General features: G+C 46.2%; 1 protein-coding gene across 1 annotated transcript in view; it reads right to left on the bottom strand.

Annotated features, from left to right (window-relative positions):
* Positions 1 to 14,364, bottom strand: part of Taok3 (TAO kinase 3) — a 168,492-nt gene extending 154,128 nt beyond the window's left edge. The window contains exons 1-2 of the mRNA XM_055605744.1: positions 14,186 to 14,364; positions 2,192 to 2,273 (exon numbers count right to left, since the gene is read on the bottom strand). The gene's annotated coding sequence lies outside the window, so the exon portion shown is untranslated. The remainder of the gene's footprint in view (positions 1 to 2,191; positions 2,274 to 14,185) is intronic.
* Between the last annotated feature and the right edge of the window lie 3,422 nt (positions 14,365 to 17,786).

Genomic DNA, 17,786 nt, shown 5'->3' with positions numbered 1-17,786 from the left:
TTGCCACCACGGTTTAGTCAGAACAACCTACAACTTCATGCTCTTTCACAGGGGTTTTTGATTCTCGCTTAATATTTTATGTGATGGCCCCAATGCGACACACACTAACTCTGTAATAATTTAAAATAGGAAGTACAGCACTCTCACTGTGAAGCTGCCCCCCCCCTTTCTGCTAACATGTGGCCTTACACGAAAGGGGTCTACGTGATCTTTGCAGGCCAGAGATAAGGACTATGACCACGGGAAACCAGAGAGAAGGGTCAGCACAAGTTGTGTCAACTTACTTGGGATAGTGAGCCCTGTCATCTGGATGGGACCCACAACTGCTGGCGATGGTTAAATCAACAGACACAGATGGATGGGAGCAACCACTGACTTCCACCTTCCCTGACTCCTTAAGATCCGCAATCATCTGTGGGCTGAGGATCCGCCCACTTCCTCTCCCTACTCCCAGCTCTGGCTAGGACACTTTTGGACTGAAATCTACATTCAGCTCATTCTAGAGGCTCTCTGAGAGACTGCAATTTCTCTCCTCTCTCTCTCTCTCTCTCTCTCTCTCTCTCTCTCTCTCACACACACACACACCATTTGACATTCCTCTTTTCCTTAGATACACCCTTTACCCTGCCATGAGCAGTATCCACTACACACATTCTCCTACTCAAAATGACAAGAATCAATTTACACATCAGACATGGAAGATGCTAGAGTGTGTCCAGGGTTGCACGTCAGCCCACACATTTCACTCAGTCCTTGCTCTGATCTCTTAGTAAAGTTGATAAAAGAAACTGAAGATTCAGAAAGGCAGCTTTCCCTCAGAGAATTACTTAGGCTTACTTTAGCATACAAAGGAACAGGCTGTCATTAAGAGTTACTGCCTTGCTTGCATCACCTGACTTTACGACTAGAGTTGTCCCAGAAATTAATGACCTCAAGGCTAAGGTATTTTCTCTTCTACCTCAGTAAGTAAGTAACCCTGGTTGCTGAAATGATTTAAAAAAAAAAAAGGCAAAATGAAGTAAATGTGGCAAACCCTTTGATTTTTGTATCTCTACGGTTGGAATTATATGTGAGAAACTGCTCCTCTTTCTACCCTATTTTCCTTTGAAATAAGAAAAATAGGAAGTGATCTTTTTAAGGTCTGGGAAGGACACTGTGCCATTTTGAGTGGTTTAGTCCTGAAATGTTATTTTAATGTTGGGGCAATTAGGGTAGATGGCATCCACCTTCAAAACGGTGACCGTTAGCATATTTATAATGTTTTCTCCAAGGGCACTTCTGCCAAGACTGTGATACCCTGTTGGCAGCCTGGCCTTCTCTTTACTCATCCAGAAGAAAGAGGGAAAATTAAAAATTCTAAGTTTTGAAAAACTGACACAAAAGCACAGCTCTATCAAATCACTAATTAAACACACCCTGTGGGCCCAGCTTTCCAGTTCTCAGCTGGACTTTGAGCAAAGGTCCTAAGCACTCACTCGAAATTCAACAGGAAGTTTAAATGGCTCCCGTGTGTGGATGGTGTGTCAGCATAAGCCACTTTATGATGAGACACTCAGTGTGAAATTAAGAAGCAAGTACTCTTCCTCACCTTGGACGGTCTAAGCGCAGGCCCCCTCAACATCCGAGCAATGTGTGAGAGAGTTTAGAAAATTTAATCTCGCCCCAGCAGTCAATAAGCCTGAGAGGTGAATTTCTTTGAAAGACTGCCTCTGGCTCACAGGAAAGATAAACCTGAGATCAACTTCAGTGACAAGGACACCCCTAGGCTGTCAAGCGCCTTCATCCTGAGAAAGGAAGTTCTTAACGGAGACTCAAGTGAGACTTAAGCAGCACTTCCTGGTCAGACCAGGAGCCTCAAGAGCTCTTTAGAGGGCTTTGCATTTTGACATTAAGGGAAGGAATGTTTTAAAACAAGTTTCCCCATACCCCTTCCACCTCCTAGCTCTCCCCTTCCACCTCCTAGTTCCCACCAAAGAGAACAAACAGGCGCTAGCTAAACAAACACCATGTGAAAATCTATGGCAGTCAGTGCCTGCTGCTGCCAGCCAGGCCAGGCTCCTGGCCTCCATAAGGACAGTTTTCTCATGCTGCATGAGCACACCCCTCATCCCTCTGCCTGGGTGCTCCCAGAGGAGCTTTCGAGGGACACACCCTGTTAGAAGGCAGAGAAAATATCACAGAAGGCACTCACCCGGTTCCTGGGAATGAAGAGCAGTCACATTTTAGTCTTCAGATCCACAGTGTCTTCTGTTCCAAGCTTAGGTGTGGAGAGCCTGCGAGAAAGCCCATGAAATCTGTATGAGGAACTGCAGAAGCATGAGCAGGGTGCCCCACGGTGCTATCGGGCCCAGCAGCTGCATGAGGTATTTCCTGTTCTGACGCCCATTGGCCCTTGCAGGTGCATGTGCCTCTGGGTGGTGCCAATCTGCTAGTTACTCTCTCTCTTCCCTCTTCTCTCTCCCTCTCTTTCTGTCTGTCTGTCTGTCTCTCCTTACACTGGGAACATCTAGGATCTAAGACACTACCATCCTGGACTCAAACTGAGTACTGTCCATCAAGGTTCATTATGGAGCGGTGAATGCCTGACTTGAAAGGACTGGGGACAGTTTATTTCAACAGGTTTTCACTATTTCTCTAAAACTCACCATTTATGGAGCCTGTCCTAGAAGGTAATGGTGGTGGTGGTGGGGATGAAGCAGGATGATTCCAAGTTTAAGACTTGCTTGGCTACAGGGGATTTCCAAGTCTGTTTGGGCTTCAGAGTGAGTTCAAGGACAGCCTGGGTAACTTAGTGAGAGGCTGTCTAAAAAATGAGTGCTAGGAGGAGATGTGTGTGGAGGGGGAGGGCTCCAGAGCTAAAAGGGCTTGCAGCTCTACCAGAGGTCTGGAGTTTGGACCCAAGCACCCACATCGAGGGGCTTACAGATGCCTGCAATTCTTGTCCAAGAGATCCAAAGCCTACTTCTGGCTTCCCTGGGCACATACACATTATTTATATATATTTAATTTATATAAATTTATATTTATATATAAATACATATATAGATAGAAAGAGAAAGAGAGGGCTGAGGAGACAGATCAGCAGGAGGTAGGGTGCTGGCCTAATAACCTAGTTAGACCTCGGTCGGTATCAGTACCCACTCCAAATCACTGTCTGTATCCCAGTGGGTCTCAACCTGTGGGTCTCAGCCCCGTCTGGGAATTGCATATCATATATCTTGTATATCAGATATTTACATTCTGAGTCAAACAGTAGCAAAGTTACAGTTATGATGTAGCAACAAGATAATTTCATGGTTGGGGGTCACTACAACATGAGGAACTGTACTAAAGGGGTGCAGTGTTAGGAAGGTGGAGAACCACTGCTCTATTCAAAACATGGTTCTCAGCACTAGAACACTGTGATGCACAGTCTTGAGTTTGGGGGATTTTATATATAAGTGGGGAAGAAGTTTCATGTGGCAGAGATGGAGGAAACTTAGCTGGCAGCTGGGAAAGCTGACAGCAGCTGATGTCTCCTATAAAAAGCATGGTGATGGAACTGCCGCTTGAAGCCTCAAAAGACTCTCCGGGCTTGGTGGCTCAGGCTAGGAACTCCTGCACTGGGGAGGCTAAGCTGGGAGGATGACAAGTTCAAGGCCAGCCTGGCTTATATGAGGAGACATTGGAAAAAGAGACAGAAGCCTTTTTTCAGAACCTGGTGCATGGAAATGAGGGCTTGTGTGTCCCTGGTATTTCAAAATGCACGTTGGAGGTGGGAGTGGGGACCAGCAGGCCAAAGGAAGGTCTCGCCAGTGCTCAGTTACTTCCATTCAGGCTTAAAACACACTTCAAATGCGATTACTTGGATGTGCAGAAAGCTGATATCACCCCAATTAACCTCAGAGTTCAGTCTGACCAGTTTCCAGTGTCACTATCATAACCAATGGGAACCAAGTGGAAAGTCTCTAAGGGGTTAATGCTCCAGGGCTGGGGCTCATTATTACTGCAGGTTTAAGTAAGGAGGTAACTCCAATGCCTAAGGAGGTAACTCAGGCATTGGAGAGGTTACCTTCTAACAAGCAGTTTTTAAAGATTTTTTTTCCAGCCTGAGATGTGTTCTTCTAGGCTTCTATGACAAAAAAATGTAGTTGCAAGAGACAAACCTAAAACTCAGAGAGTAAATGGACATAAAAAAACACTTCCAAACTATATTTTCCTTCCTCAGGATTTTTACTTCCTTATGCTCAAAATAATGAAAGTCTTGTAGCCAACCAATTGGAGAACTTGCTCGAGCCAGATTTCTATTAGTCATTCAACAAATATTCATTAAGCGACTAGTTGGGGGTGATAGCAATGAGTGAACCAAGAACCTTTCTTTGCAGACCCTAAATGCTAGTGGAGGGGTTTAAGACGAACAGAATAAGCAGGATGCTCGGCATGTCTGACAGAAGTTAGCAAGTGCCAGGGAGAAGAATTCAGTCTGAGAGGTGCCCCCCGCCCCCCCGCCGCCGCAGGTTTATTTGTGCTCAGCTATCAATGATTATTCCAGAAAGGAAGATTGGGGTATGAGCCTTCCTGAGGGACTCAAGCATCACCATCTTCTGTTACACATAACAGAGACATGTGTGCGTGTGTGTGCATTTCTGGGTACATCTGTATGTGGAAGCCAGAGTTAAGACAATATCAGTATCTTTCTCAATCACTGCAGCCTCATTTATTTATTTATTTATTTAGAGACAGTGTGTCTCCCTGCACGTGGAGCGTATGGTTCAGCCAGATTGGTTGGTGAGGGGACTCTAATCTGCTGTCAACACCTCCCCAGTACCAGGATTACACATGTGCCCTCACCACACCTGGCTTTTAAACGTTTTTGTTTTTAGCTGGTCAGTGGTGGCGCACACCTTTAATCCCAGCACTCAGGGAGGCAGAGGCAGGCAGATCTCTGTGAGTTTGAGGCCAGCTGAGCCTACAAAGCAAGCAACTCCAGGACAGCCAGGGCTACACAGAGAAACCGTCTTGAAAAAATATTTTGTTTTGGTGGGATGATAGAGAGATGATTCGGTGATTAAGAGTGCTTGGCTGCTCTTGGTAGGGCCAGGATTTGGTTCCCAGAATCTACATGAGACCTGACAGTTGTCTGTAACCCCAGTTTCATGAGATCTGACACCCTCTTCTGCACCCCCCCCCCAGTCCAAGACAGTTCATGCACGTGGTGCACAGACATGCACACAAGTAAAACACTCATGCTCATTGAAAAACAATCTAAAATTTTTTAAATTATATTTTTATTTACTTTGAATGTATATATGTGTATGTGTGTGTGTGTGTGTGTGTGCCTATGAGCATACATGTTAAACCATGAGTCAGAGGACAAATTATGAGAGTCACTTCTCTCCATCCACCACGTGGGGCCCAGGGATCAGTGGCAGAAATCTTTACCCTCCAAGCATCTCACCAGTCCACCACCTACTTCTATTGGGTGCCAAGGAGCCAACCTCAGGTTCTCATGGGCAATTTACAGACTGAGCCCTCTCCCCAACCTGAGAATTTGATTTGTTGCAAATACCCAGAGAAACTAGAACAAAATTCCAAAAGATCCAGATAATGAAAGCACCATCTAGGAAACAAACTAACAGACCCCAATATTAACAGTCAAAGTGAACTCAGGAGGCAGAGGCAGGGAGATTTCTGAGTTCCAGGATAGCCAGGGCTACACAGAGAATCCCTGCCTTGAAAAACTGACAGAGTCAAAATGAGATGCTGAAAATGACCATAGATGTTTCTAAACCCTGGGCTCCCAATGTCCGACTTTCTGACTGTCATGCTTAGGGGCAGAGCCTTCCCTGAGGAACTGTCCCTGATATGGTCACCTGCAGTGACAACTGCATTTTATAATTATTTCCATAACTATGCTTAAATATTAGTTTGAATCTCAAGTATCACAATTTAATACTACTCAATAATTAAGATATCCATTGCAAGGTTACAAATGTAAGAGACTGTCCTTCTAAAGCCAGGAAGATGGACAACTACAAAGGAGAAAAAGAAGTGTAAACCCTAGAATGGACTATAAGAGACAATATTCTAGAAAAGGAAAATGTACACAGAATACTTAGGGGATTTAAGAGAGAGAAGCAAAGAAGGTAGTCAGGGGTCTCGCCATTAACGGCAGCACAATTCAGTGGCAGAACATGTGTTCAGCTTGCGTGTGGCCCTGGGCCCAGCCCCAGGACTCCAGAAAAAAGAAAATAAAAATAATTGGGAAGATGAGGGACAGAGGCATTTAAAGGGCAGGGGCAAAAAGGGGACCATAGCAAGGCAGGAAGTGCATGGCCAGGGGGTAGGTGAGAAGGCCCAGGAGAGAGGTGATGGGAGGGAACAGGCTGCCACCAGTTGTCCTCTGACTGCCACATGTGTGCTCTGCTACAAAATAAATAAATGTGTGGGAAACATGGGGTGCTGAAACCGAAGAACATGTGGCTAGATCTGCCCTGAGCTTCCTGGGCCAGGAGGTTAGTCAGTGGCTCTGAGGAAATGAAGATCAGAGGACATCAAAGAGAATCTGTGTATATTAGAAGGACAGAGAGTTGCGGCTGGGGGCTGGAGAGATGGCTGGGTGGAAAAGGACCTAAGTAGCTGGGTGGTGGCGTACACCTTTAATCCCAGCACTTGGGAGGCAGAGGTGGGAGATCTCTGTAAGTTCTGGGCCAGTCTGGTCTACAAAGAAAGTTACAGGACAGCCAAGACTGTTACACAGAGAAACTGTGTCTTGAAAAAAACAAAACAAAACAAAACAAAACAAATAAAGGAAGAAAAAGACCTATATACATACAAGCAGACAGAACAACACTCATACAAAATTATAAAATAGTAATAAAAAAACATTTTAAAGGAGACACTAGACAACTGTCACAGTAGTCCCATCCTAGCACCGTACTAAGGCCCTCATAGGAGCATGAGAAAGGAATGAGAGGGAGGAGGGAGAGGGGAGAGGGCTTCCACATGAAAGGCCAGCTCTTGGGCACTGGGGAGCTCCCAGAGTACCTGCCTCTGTCCCCAGCACAGAAAGACAAAGTAACTAGATCCTGCCCATCTGGGTCAGGCTTTCTCTTGGGAAGTCATGGCTTTCTTTGAGCCTCAGTTTCTCTATATGTAAATCTATTCCTTGTTCCTTCTGGACTTAGATATCACACAATTGAGTCAATTCGCAAGAATCCAGCAAAGCTGGCTACAGAAAAACAGTTTCGAGGGTTAAAAGAAGCAACCCTCTACTGTTGACTGAGCAATCTGTTGACACTGTGCATGGCACTTAATACAGGGCCCTTCATTCATTCATTCCAAGAGTCTGAAAAGCTAGTCTTATTGATGAAAAAAAAAAATCTGACACTTTCAATGTCACCAACTTACTCAGGGCCAGGCAGGTGGCACAGAAACAGTTCCACAAAAGGTGCTTAGGTCTTTCTGAGTCGAAGAAGCTCTTTCTACACAGCATCAGACAATGAAATGCTAGCATTTGTTCTTGACTTCCAAAAAGAACGCTGTCTCTCTTCACATCCTTTATTAAAAAAATATTTATTTTCAATAGAATACCTTTAAAAATTATCATTTTTAAGTGTGTGTTTGTATTAGAGAGTGGGGGGTCTGTATGAGGGTGTGTGTGTGTGTGTGTATGTGTGTGTGAGGTGTGTCCATGTGTGAATACAGATACCTGAGAACAATTACTGGATACTGGAGTCATAGGAGGCTATGAACCACCTGATCTGGGTGCTGGGAATTGAATTTGGGTCCTCTCAGAATACAGCACACTCTTAACTTCAGGGCCATCTCTCCAGCCCACAGAATATCCTTAATTTATTCTTTGATAGTTTCATACAGGTGAACAATGTATCTTGATCATCTCAACCCCCAGCTATGTTCTAAATCTCATTTATTATTATTGTGTATGTGTGTGCATGCTGATGTATGTGGGCATCCATCACACACACACACACACACACACACACACACACACACATACGTGGAGGTCAGAGGACACTCTGTGGAGTCCCTTCCACCCTCATGTGGGTTACAGGGACTGATCGCTGGTCATCAGGCTTAGGGGCAGGTGCTTTAATAGACTGGGCCATCTTGATGGGCCCCCCTCTTCATATCCTTTTGATGAGCTAAAAGCCCTCAGTGAGGATGAGAAAGGAGACATAAGTACGACCTGTTCATTTGCTGATCAGTAATTTATTTCCTCATTCCTATGCACACTGACTGAGCATACTTCCTGCTTGATGGCTCACACTCAGCCTGGGATATGCAGAGATGAGTATTGCCCATCCTGTTCAGGGTATGCAAAGATAGGTAAGGCGCCCCCACCCCCATTTCCTCAGTTCACAGGCCAGTCAATGAGACACATATGAAAACGGGGACCTGGGAGAATTTTGCACGCCAGACATGATGGCTCATGCCTGTAATCCTAGATCTTGGGAAGCTGAGAGCAGAGGTCACTTGAGAGTTCAAGGTCATCCTGGGCTATAGAGTACGACCCTGTTACAGAACCAAACCAAACCAAACCAAACCAGAAAACAATTTTCCAGAGACAATAAAAGCATAAAGTTCCACAAAGCACCTTTTAACTTTCTATCTCTACTGTTAAATCTTGACCTGGATCACTTAAAAATGATGTCAGTGTAGTTTTTGAAAATATCTGTGGAGGGGCTGCAGCTCCCTGGCCGGGTGCTTGCTTAGTATATTTGAGGTCCTGAGTGAGCCGCACCATCTAAATCAATACAATAAAATATGCGTATTTACACATTCAAAAAACAGAATCTTAGGTTTATCCCTATGACTGGTGTCACGCTCAACCGTGGTCAGGGAGAGGCCTCCTCCAGTGGTGGGCGGCACAGAACCAGCAGACTCAGGCCAAGGCAAAGTGCTGAGACCACTCGGTAGCGGCTGCCTGCCCAGAAAGCGTCATCTGTATCAGCAGGTGTCTCAGGCCTCTGAAGGCTCCATAATGTTGAAGAAGATAGAGCTGAAAGAATGTGAGAGGGACAGGGAGGGAGCTGGGAGGTGATGCCTCCTGGCATGACACAGCCACCACAGCACTCATGAATTCAACGCAGTTGTGGTTACCTACACACCATGAAGCGGGAAGAGCAGCCGGCATTCCGGTGGACAGGACTAATTGGACTCAGTGGATCACAAACACACTAGCTTGCGGGGTGGGGGTGGAGTGGTGGACAGGAAGGTGGGAGAGAGACATTTGGAGAGTGTCTGGAGAGACAGAGAAGAGTGTAGCAGGTGTGTGTGTGTGTGTGTGTGTGTGAGCATGTATGAAGTGACACATATAAAGTGGTTAGAGAATAAATAGAAGATACTGCAGATATTAAAAATTAAATGAAATTCTAAAAACGGCTTACGTTCTCAACAGAAGAGAAAATTGGCTATGAACTATGATTCTGTTTGATGGGTTTTACTGCCAAGACCAATTAAGTTATTAGTTTATTTAAGAAAGCTTTCCACTTTAATTAGCGAAATCTATTGTCGTGGCGAAGCAAGATGTATTTGAATTGCCATTACCCTTGTTTGCCATGGGCATATGCCAGTGGCAGACAGAAAGAAAGTGAACACATAAACACAGGGCTGGCAGGAAGGTGGCTGAGTAATGAAGAGCATTGCTTGTTCTTGGAGAGGACCTGGGTTCAGTTTCCAGCGCCCAATGATGGTTCACAACGACCTCTAACTGTAGTTTCAGGGGATTTGATGTCTTCATCCCACCTTCACAGGCACCAGGCACACATGCAGTGCACAACATACATTCAGACAAAAAACCCACACACAAAACAAAACAAAACAAAACAAAACATGAGAAGTCCTTTCTTATAAAATAAATAAGTAAACATAGGGCTGGTGAGATGGCTCAGGGTTAAGGCGCTTGCTACCAAGCCTGATGATATTAAGTTTGATTCCTGCGACCTACATGGTGAAGGAGAGAGTTCTGCAAGCTGTCCTCTGACCTCTGACACATGAGTCTATACATACACAATAGATAAATATCATAAAAAACAAAACTAAGTATATACTATAAAGTCCCAGTTGAATCTGGGAATAAAAGGTTCCCCACACCCAATAATGAAAAAAACTGGAGTTGAATTCTTCCAATGAATATTTCATTCATTAATTGCAATATTAAAATAAAGCATTGAAGGCGGTTTCAATTTTGATTTCTTTATGGAGGCCAGAGGTAAGATGAGGACAGGACCCCTGATGATGGACTGTCATGGAATGTTCCCTTGGCTGGGAACTAAATATATCCCCACAAGCAGTAAAGCAGCCAATTACTGAGTGATGAGGCTAGCCCACAACAAGTTAAATCATCCAGGCCAAAATACACCCCAAAAACGACAACTCAAAAACTATCCACTGTGAATGATAAGAATTCTTTCCCCATTGAAAGATACTTTCACAGGAATTCCCAAAACATGTAAAGGCAGGATCTTTCTGTGTGTGTGTGTGTGTGTGTGTGTGTGTGTGTGTGTATCTGTCTGTCTAAGTATATGTGTCTCTGTGTATGTGCATTCTCTGGGTGAGAATGTCTGTCTCTCTGTGTGCTTGTCTAAGTGTGTCTGTGTGTATATATGTCTTTCTACCTGTATATGTGTGTGTATCTGCCTGTGATCTTTTGGGGAAGGAAGAATCTTAAACTGGGAGAAAATTATGAAGAAAAGATGCATCTGTATGTAAGAGTGGGCAGAAAATGCATGCAAAGTAAGACTTCGTGGTTCTCCTGTGCCAGCTCTCAGCACTGGCTCCACTCCTACACACTGCTCTGCTGAAGACCCATGCATTTATGAATGCTGGCAAGCAATGAAAACTCTTGTTCAGGTTGGCTTGCGTGTTAGCCACGATAGATAGCTAGGCAGTGTCCGAGAGCACAATGGACCAACTGTAGAGGACTCACCAGTAAGGAAAGTGTGAAGGGGGTTATTAGGTTTCCTGGGCTCTGGCTAGCCAGTGACTAAGAACAGGTAGAGGATATGCAAGTGCCCATCTGAATTTCTTGTCACTGTATTTTCCAAACAGGAAGCAAGCCTTTAAAATGAACAAACATTATGACGCTCTCACACTCACTCCCTCCCCAGGGAGGAAAGTTGTGGGCTCCTCTTATCACTAAGAATTCTACTCCCGTAGGGCTGTCTTCATCAACCACTGCGGGTCAACACCTCAGTGTAAGGTGGTTGCCACGGCTGCCTCAGGGATGACTCAGGAGAGGAGCAGGGTACTTTCTTTTCATACAAGGAAATACATTTTTTTGTTTGGTCTTTAGAAATGACCATTTGCACTGGTCAGACGTGAGCTTATAAAATGGGGGAAATTTTTCCATGCTCAGACACTCCTGGAACTTCCTGGAAGGAGTGGGGCAGGGCTTCCCACTCAGAGTACCTCACACCTCCTAATGCCTGACCTCCAGGATGGACAGACACTGGCTTAACCTCCTACCCCCCAACTCTACTGGATGAATTCTGAGAAAATCCATGTGTGCAGCTGGTTGGTCCTCAGCATCACTTGAGTTGCCCAGGGGCAGGTTTCTAATGGGTGGCCTTGCACCACACTCAGAACTGCTGTGAAAGAGCAAACCTTTCACTTACTATGGCCTCACTGAAAACCATTTCAGAGACATTGGTCTTAGACTGAAACGGCATTGAGGCTGGCAGTGTGGCTCAGTGGGAGGATCATTTGTAAGGCCCTGTGTTTGATGTTCTACACCCAAACATATCAACAGCAGACCTAGGCAAGCCGCTACTTTTACTGTTGTTCTAGGGACCACACCCAAGGCTTTGGGCTGGTCTACACTGTGTCTATGAGGAAGAATAGAGTATAGTTCTACTGGAGCTGTCTAGTGCTAAACACAAGCAAAACATTTCTTTGGTCATTGAGACAGGGTCTCAGAGCCCAGGCTGGGTTGGCACTCCTTGGGTATATAGCCCAGGCTAGCCTCCAAGTCAAAATTAACCTCAGCACCCTGAGTCCTGCTATTATGCCCAGTGAAAGGGCTTCAAACACCACACACTCAGATCCTGACCCAGAAGCAACATCCAAATAACAAAAATAGGATAGTAGTTACATTTTCCATTATTTCCCTAAAACCACTATTTTCTGTTTCTAAAATAAAACAGTGACGAGAATAAAACAGAGAAGAGAAACATTAGAAATAGAGAAAACTATTTAAAAATCCTGAAATTCAAGAAGTATATAAAAATGCAACAAATAAAGCTCATTGCTTTGTAAATGCTAATAATTGAATTAATTCAAAATAATTGAATTTAAAAAAAAAACCCCATGATCCCGTAATATCTTCAAATGTAGAGCCAGGCATGATATGGCGCACGCCTTTGGTCCCAGCACTTGGGAGGCAGAAGCAGGTGGATCTCTGTGGACTCAAGGCCAGCCTGGTCTACAAAGCGAGTTCCAGGATAGCCAAGACTACACAAAAAGGAATCCTGTCTCGCAAAAAAAAACCTAACCAACCTACTAAACAAACATATCTTCAAATATAAAGTTGATGATCTAATAACGTGCACTGAGGGAGAATCCAGAAGGTGGTTAGGGCCATGTTAACATATCCTGTCACTGGGGTCATGATATTGTCACACGCATCAGAGTCGAAGGCTTTCTTGCACCTGCCACCTTCTATTGCTTCAGCTCTTAGCCCCAGCCTTGAGATATTCCTACAGTGTCTACTTGAACATGCGTATCTGGCTCCTTATGGTGCCTAGAAAGTGCTGTTCACTTACTGTCCCCAGTGAGCGCAAGCTTCCAACTGTGTCTAACACATCAAAGTTAACCAGCTTTGTCAACTACAAAACCTGCTCTGGTTCTCTTAAATCTGCCTTGTAAACACTGATAGGGACAGGCTGCCAAATGGGGAAAAGTTTCTTAACTCCTTGTGGAGTGAAAGTGAAAAGCTAAAACCAAAACAAAAAGCTGGTGCTTTAAGAGCACACAGCCTTAAGATTAACAACCTAATCAACCCAAGGTGAGGGTCTTCTAAAAGAGACCTTCTTCCAACTTCTTGCAATGGGGTGAAAGGAAGCAAGCCCCTCCAGCTTTCCCCCAGATCTGTCATCAAGGAATCCCCACATCAAACATTAGGAGAGAGACGGGAAGACAGCCTGCTAAGAAGAGGTAAGGCTCTAATGTCTACAAATCTTAAAGCTAGCCCTGGGCCAGCCCTTGGGATCAGTGTCTTTCACTCCCAGCCCATCACATGATCTCCCTTCCAGCGTCGGGAACTCAACCCTCAGGGAGACCTAGGATTCTTAGAAGTGGAACAGCAGTGTCCCCACTCAATGCCACCGGGACTCAAGCTGCCTGTGCTCTTCCCCACGTGCCTGGCTGCTAAGTCAGAAGCCCACACTCACACTCGGCAAGCTCTTCTCTGGTACCTCACTCACCAACTCCTTTTGGATTATCGGTGCTGGCTCTGCTCTGGGTCCCTCAGCTCACACCCGTCTGTCTTGGCCCCTTTTAGGGACCCCTCCTGTCACCCAGCTGTTCTAAGCCTTCTTGAAGTCCACTTTACATCCATTGCGAGGGCACGGCACTCTGCCCTGGCCTCCCTTGAGGTCTTTGCTTATTCCCTGTCTCGGTCCCTCCTGGGTCTCCTTCTTTCATTCTGCTGCCTAGATTCTCTCAAGTCAACTTGCTCAGTCTACAGTCCGCTGTCTCCTCACTCACTCCACTGTTCGGTCCCTCTCTGGGTCCCACCCGCTCTTCCTACTAGCCCACCTCGGGCAGATCTCGTTCATCCCACCGTCGCAGGAACTCTGGGGTCCTCTCGCTCACCCTACAGCCCGGAGTCCCTCTTCAAGTCGCTTCGTTAATCCCGCTGACTCGTTTTGTCTTGAGGTCCCCTTGCTCACCCGTATTTCTCTGTCCCCTTCTCATCCTTTCTCCACCCCTCTCGGGGTCCCCTCGCTCACTCGTGTTCCCTCTCTGCGTCCGCTCCTCCTCACCCCGCTGTCCCTGTCCCCATCCTGGACCTCTCCCCTACGGTCACTCTCGGGCACCCCTCCCCACTCCCTGTCCCGCTCCCTCCCGGTCCCCCGGTGCACTGGCACAACTGCTAGCAACTCCGCTCCCGGGATGCTCGCGGCCGCTGCGCCGGGTCCCCGCGCCGGGACTCCGGCTGTCACTCTGGCGCCCGCGCTCTCACCTCAGCGCTGTCACTCGCGGCCCCGGCGCCGCCGCCTCCTCCCACTCGTGCCCCGAGTCGCTCTCGTGCAGAGTCTTCGCGTTCTGGGTCCCCACGCGCAGCCCCCGCCCGCGAGTCCGCGTCGCGCCCCACTCTCCACGCAGGACCCTCTCAGCCGCCGCTGCTGCTGTCCGAGGTGCGGCTCCGCCAGGGGTGGCCAATCGCACCCGACTGCGCGGAGCGCGCCCCGCCCCCACCCGACCCCGCCCCTGACTCCACCCACAGCCGTGCTCTGATAGGCTCTCTACTGACCTTCCCTGATCGCCGGCCTCAGGGCCCAGGCTGCATATAGGCGTTTGATTGTCTTTCCCTGGAAAACCAGAGCGGTCGATGGATCCAGAGGATTGGCGGAGCTGGCGGTGGGCGGGTCCTGTGGGCGGGGCTCTCCCAAACGCGGAAGCTCTCTCAATTCGGGTTGCCCTGGGCCCTCCTCGGGCGCGGTCAGCCTTATTTGTGCTGTGCAGGGGTCAAAGTTCGTGGGTCTCTTCTCCACGCCTTGGCTTTTCTTGGGACGTCACAGTGGGAGAACTTGTGGGATCGACCCCGTCTCTCGCTGGACCTTTTTACAACTCCTAGAAACCCTTAAGGGAAGCTTTTCACCCGGGGCTTGTAAATCTTTCCTAGCTCTCAGTGTACTGCTGGAGGGGGAACAATAAAATCTGTGGGCTGGAGGAAGACTCAGATAAGTGCTTAACCTGGTTTGGGCTCATTTTAAAACGTCAAGCCTTTGCACTCACTGTGGCTGCCTGTGATGTGCGCATTTAGTCGGCAGAGGCAGGAAGATGGCCTCCTCTAGTTTGAGCCCAGCCTGAGCTAGATAGCTGGACACAGCCTCAAAAACCTCAAAAAAAAAAAAAAAAAAAAAAAAAGAGTGAAAAGAGGAATACTCATTTTGTGAATTTTGATTACCACGGTTAGACAAGAATTTGGGGTGGGGTGACCCCATGGCTTTGGCAAGGTTCCAGGAAGTATATCCAACTAATCTCTTTCAAGGCCACAGACTTTCGCGAACCAAAGGCAGAAGGCCATTGAGCTTTGACCCCAAGTGCAACCTGTAATAACCCGGATCTATCCTGAGCCACGCTGAAACATAGTGTTTGCCAAGGAGTAAAGTGCACCGGGCCCGGTCTCATTTTTTGGGGGAAAAATGGCTGTGTTGTTTGAGTTGACTGTAGAAGCTCTAAAAAGCCTTCTGCTGGGACACCATCTCACCCTCAGCCTTGTCAGATGTAGACACTCGCTTTAGTTCCTAGTAAACGCTCTACCACAAAAGAATGTATGCATGTATGTATGTGTGTATGTATGTATGTATGTATCTGTCTGAGACTTGGTATCACTATGTAGCCCAGGCTGGCCTAGAACTCTATGGACAAGTTGGCCTTGGGCTCATAGCCTGCCGCTGCCACTGGCTGCATTAAAGTCACATGTCACCACCCTGGCCTTTTTATTTTATTTTTATTTTTTTAAGTACTGGAGATTGAATCTAGAGATTCAAACATGTCAGAAAATTATTTAAAAAAACCAAACCAAACCAAACCACTGGGCAATATCCCCCAGCAGAATTTGCATCTTCAACCTTGTATGTTTCCAAATCAAACTTCATCCCAATTAATGGGTACCCTTGAAATCTGGATGCTGGGAGCCCAGAAGCTGCCAGGGAGGGCCTGAGTATGAGAACCCAGGGCTGCAGGCTTTGGGTTCTAGGTCTTGTTCTGAGGCTGGTGTTTCTGACTGAATACCATATATGGGAGAAGCAGTGAAGGACTTTTAACAGGTGAAACTTGATTCTGAAGGAAACCTAGGTTTTCTAGGCAATGACGAGAGCTGGCCAAGCCTAAAGTCATGAGGGATTTTTTCTTAAGTAGATTCCCTCTGCACTAAAGAGCACTTAGAAAACCACACATGGGGCCAGCACTGCAGCCTCCATGGCAGGTAAGGGCCACACTGCCATCAGCCTGCTGTTTTTGTCTCTGTGATACATATAAAACAGAAGCTCATGACTATTAACACAGGTTCTCTGCAATCAGAGAGACAGAAATAGAAGTCAAACGTGAGCAAGATTACAAACAAGGGGCCCAGCTTCTTGTAACTCTTTAGTAACAAAACCAACTACCTTTTGATTCATTGTATCAATGGATTCTGCGTTCAAGAATGTTGCTCTTTATTTTTCTGCTTTGTGAATAGTATTACTGATGGGAGCATCAGCCCGGTAATGTGGATTACAAATAGTTTACAAGTGATTGAATTACCCCCCCCCCTCTCAAAATCGCAGGAGAGAGACAGAGAGAGAGGGAGACAAAGGAAGCAGACCTCATCCTTAGGAGGAGAGACGCTCTGTTGAGGCAGAGCTTGAAAAAGAACGCTTGTTAAGAAGATCTGAACTTCTGGGAAGGTCATCCCAGCATTGCATTCTGGAAATTCTTGCATTTTATGCAGAGGAAACATCCCTTACAAAGAGAGCCAAGATTTAATTAAAACAAGGTAGTAAATAGGAAATGTCAAAATAAATGGGACCGAGAACGAATGTTCTCATTTTTAGAAGTATCTCTGGGGGACAATTTGGAAATACATTTGATACAAAGGATGTGAGAATCAGAACACTGTATCGGGTTTGGCCCTGCCTTCCACTGCTGTCACATCTGCCCAGTCTTCTTGCTTGTTCCTTTCTCTGTGCAGATTTGAATTAACTGAATGGGGGTTACTGCGGACAGATCTTCCCAGGCTCTCGAGTTAGGGATTAAAGCTAGGTGTCTTTAGCATGCCAGGCAAGTGTCCTACCCACTTGCACCCACAGGCCTCTTTTTTATTTTTGTTTTCAGACAGGGTCTCACTAAGCTGGCTGGCCTTGAACTCACTCTGAAATCCAGGTAAGCCTCGCTCTTGCTGTCCTCCTACTTTTACCTTCCTGAGTAACTTTTTTTTTTTTTTTTAGCAAAACTGTAATGCTGTGTCCCGAGGGCAGGCAGTGGTGGTGGTAAGCACAGGGCCATGCAAATGAACACATGGAGAAACTCAGTTTCTTGGCTTTGTTTGTTTGCTTTCCAGAAAGGGTTTCTCTGTGTATCCCTGGCTATCTGGGAACTTGCTCTGTGGACCAGGCTGGCCTCAAACTCAAGAGACCTTCTGCCTCTGCCTCCCGAGTGCTGGGACTAAAGGCGTGTGCCACTCTGCCCAGCGTTGGCTTTTGAATTTTAGCCAAAGTAGTTTCTGTAGGGAAGTGCTTTATTTGCTCACCTGAAAATTAGCAGGTTAACAAGTTACTGGATGAGGCAAAAATACCTTAAAAATTACATTTCAGGAAACATAAGGCAGCTATCCCGCCGACAGCCTGGATTTAGGATTCCAAACTGATGCCACCATTTTCTGCCACCATTTTCATTTCATTTTCTTTCTTTCTTTCTTTCTTTCTTTCTTTCTTTCTTTCTTTCTTTCTTTCTTTCTTTTTTTTTAAGGAGAATGATGGTTCTTCTGATCATTTGTAAAATCGGGAAAACAGCTTACCCAGTAAATCTATTAAAAAAAAAAAAAAAAAAGCACTGGCAAGGCCTGGTTACATGCATTC

The sequence above is a fragment of the Psammomys obesus genome, unplaced genomic scaffold, assembly GCF_907164565.1.
Source record: "Psammomys obesus unplaced genomic scaffold, mPsaObe1.curated_primary_1811, whole genome shotgun sequence".
NCBI lineage: Eukaryota > Metazoa > Chordata > Mammalia > Rodentia > Muridae > Psammomys > Psammomys obesus.
Note: the sequence above shows the minus strand (reverse complement) of the source record. Positions and strands in the feature narration are given on the sequence as shown.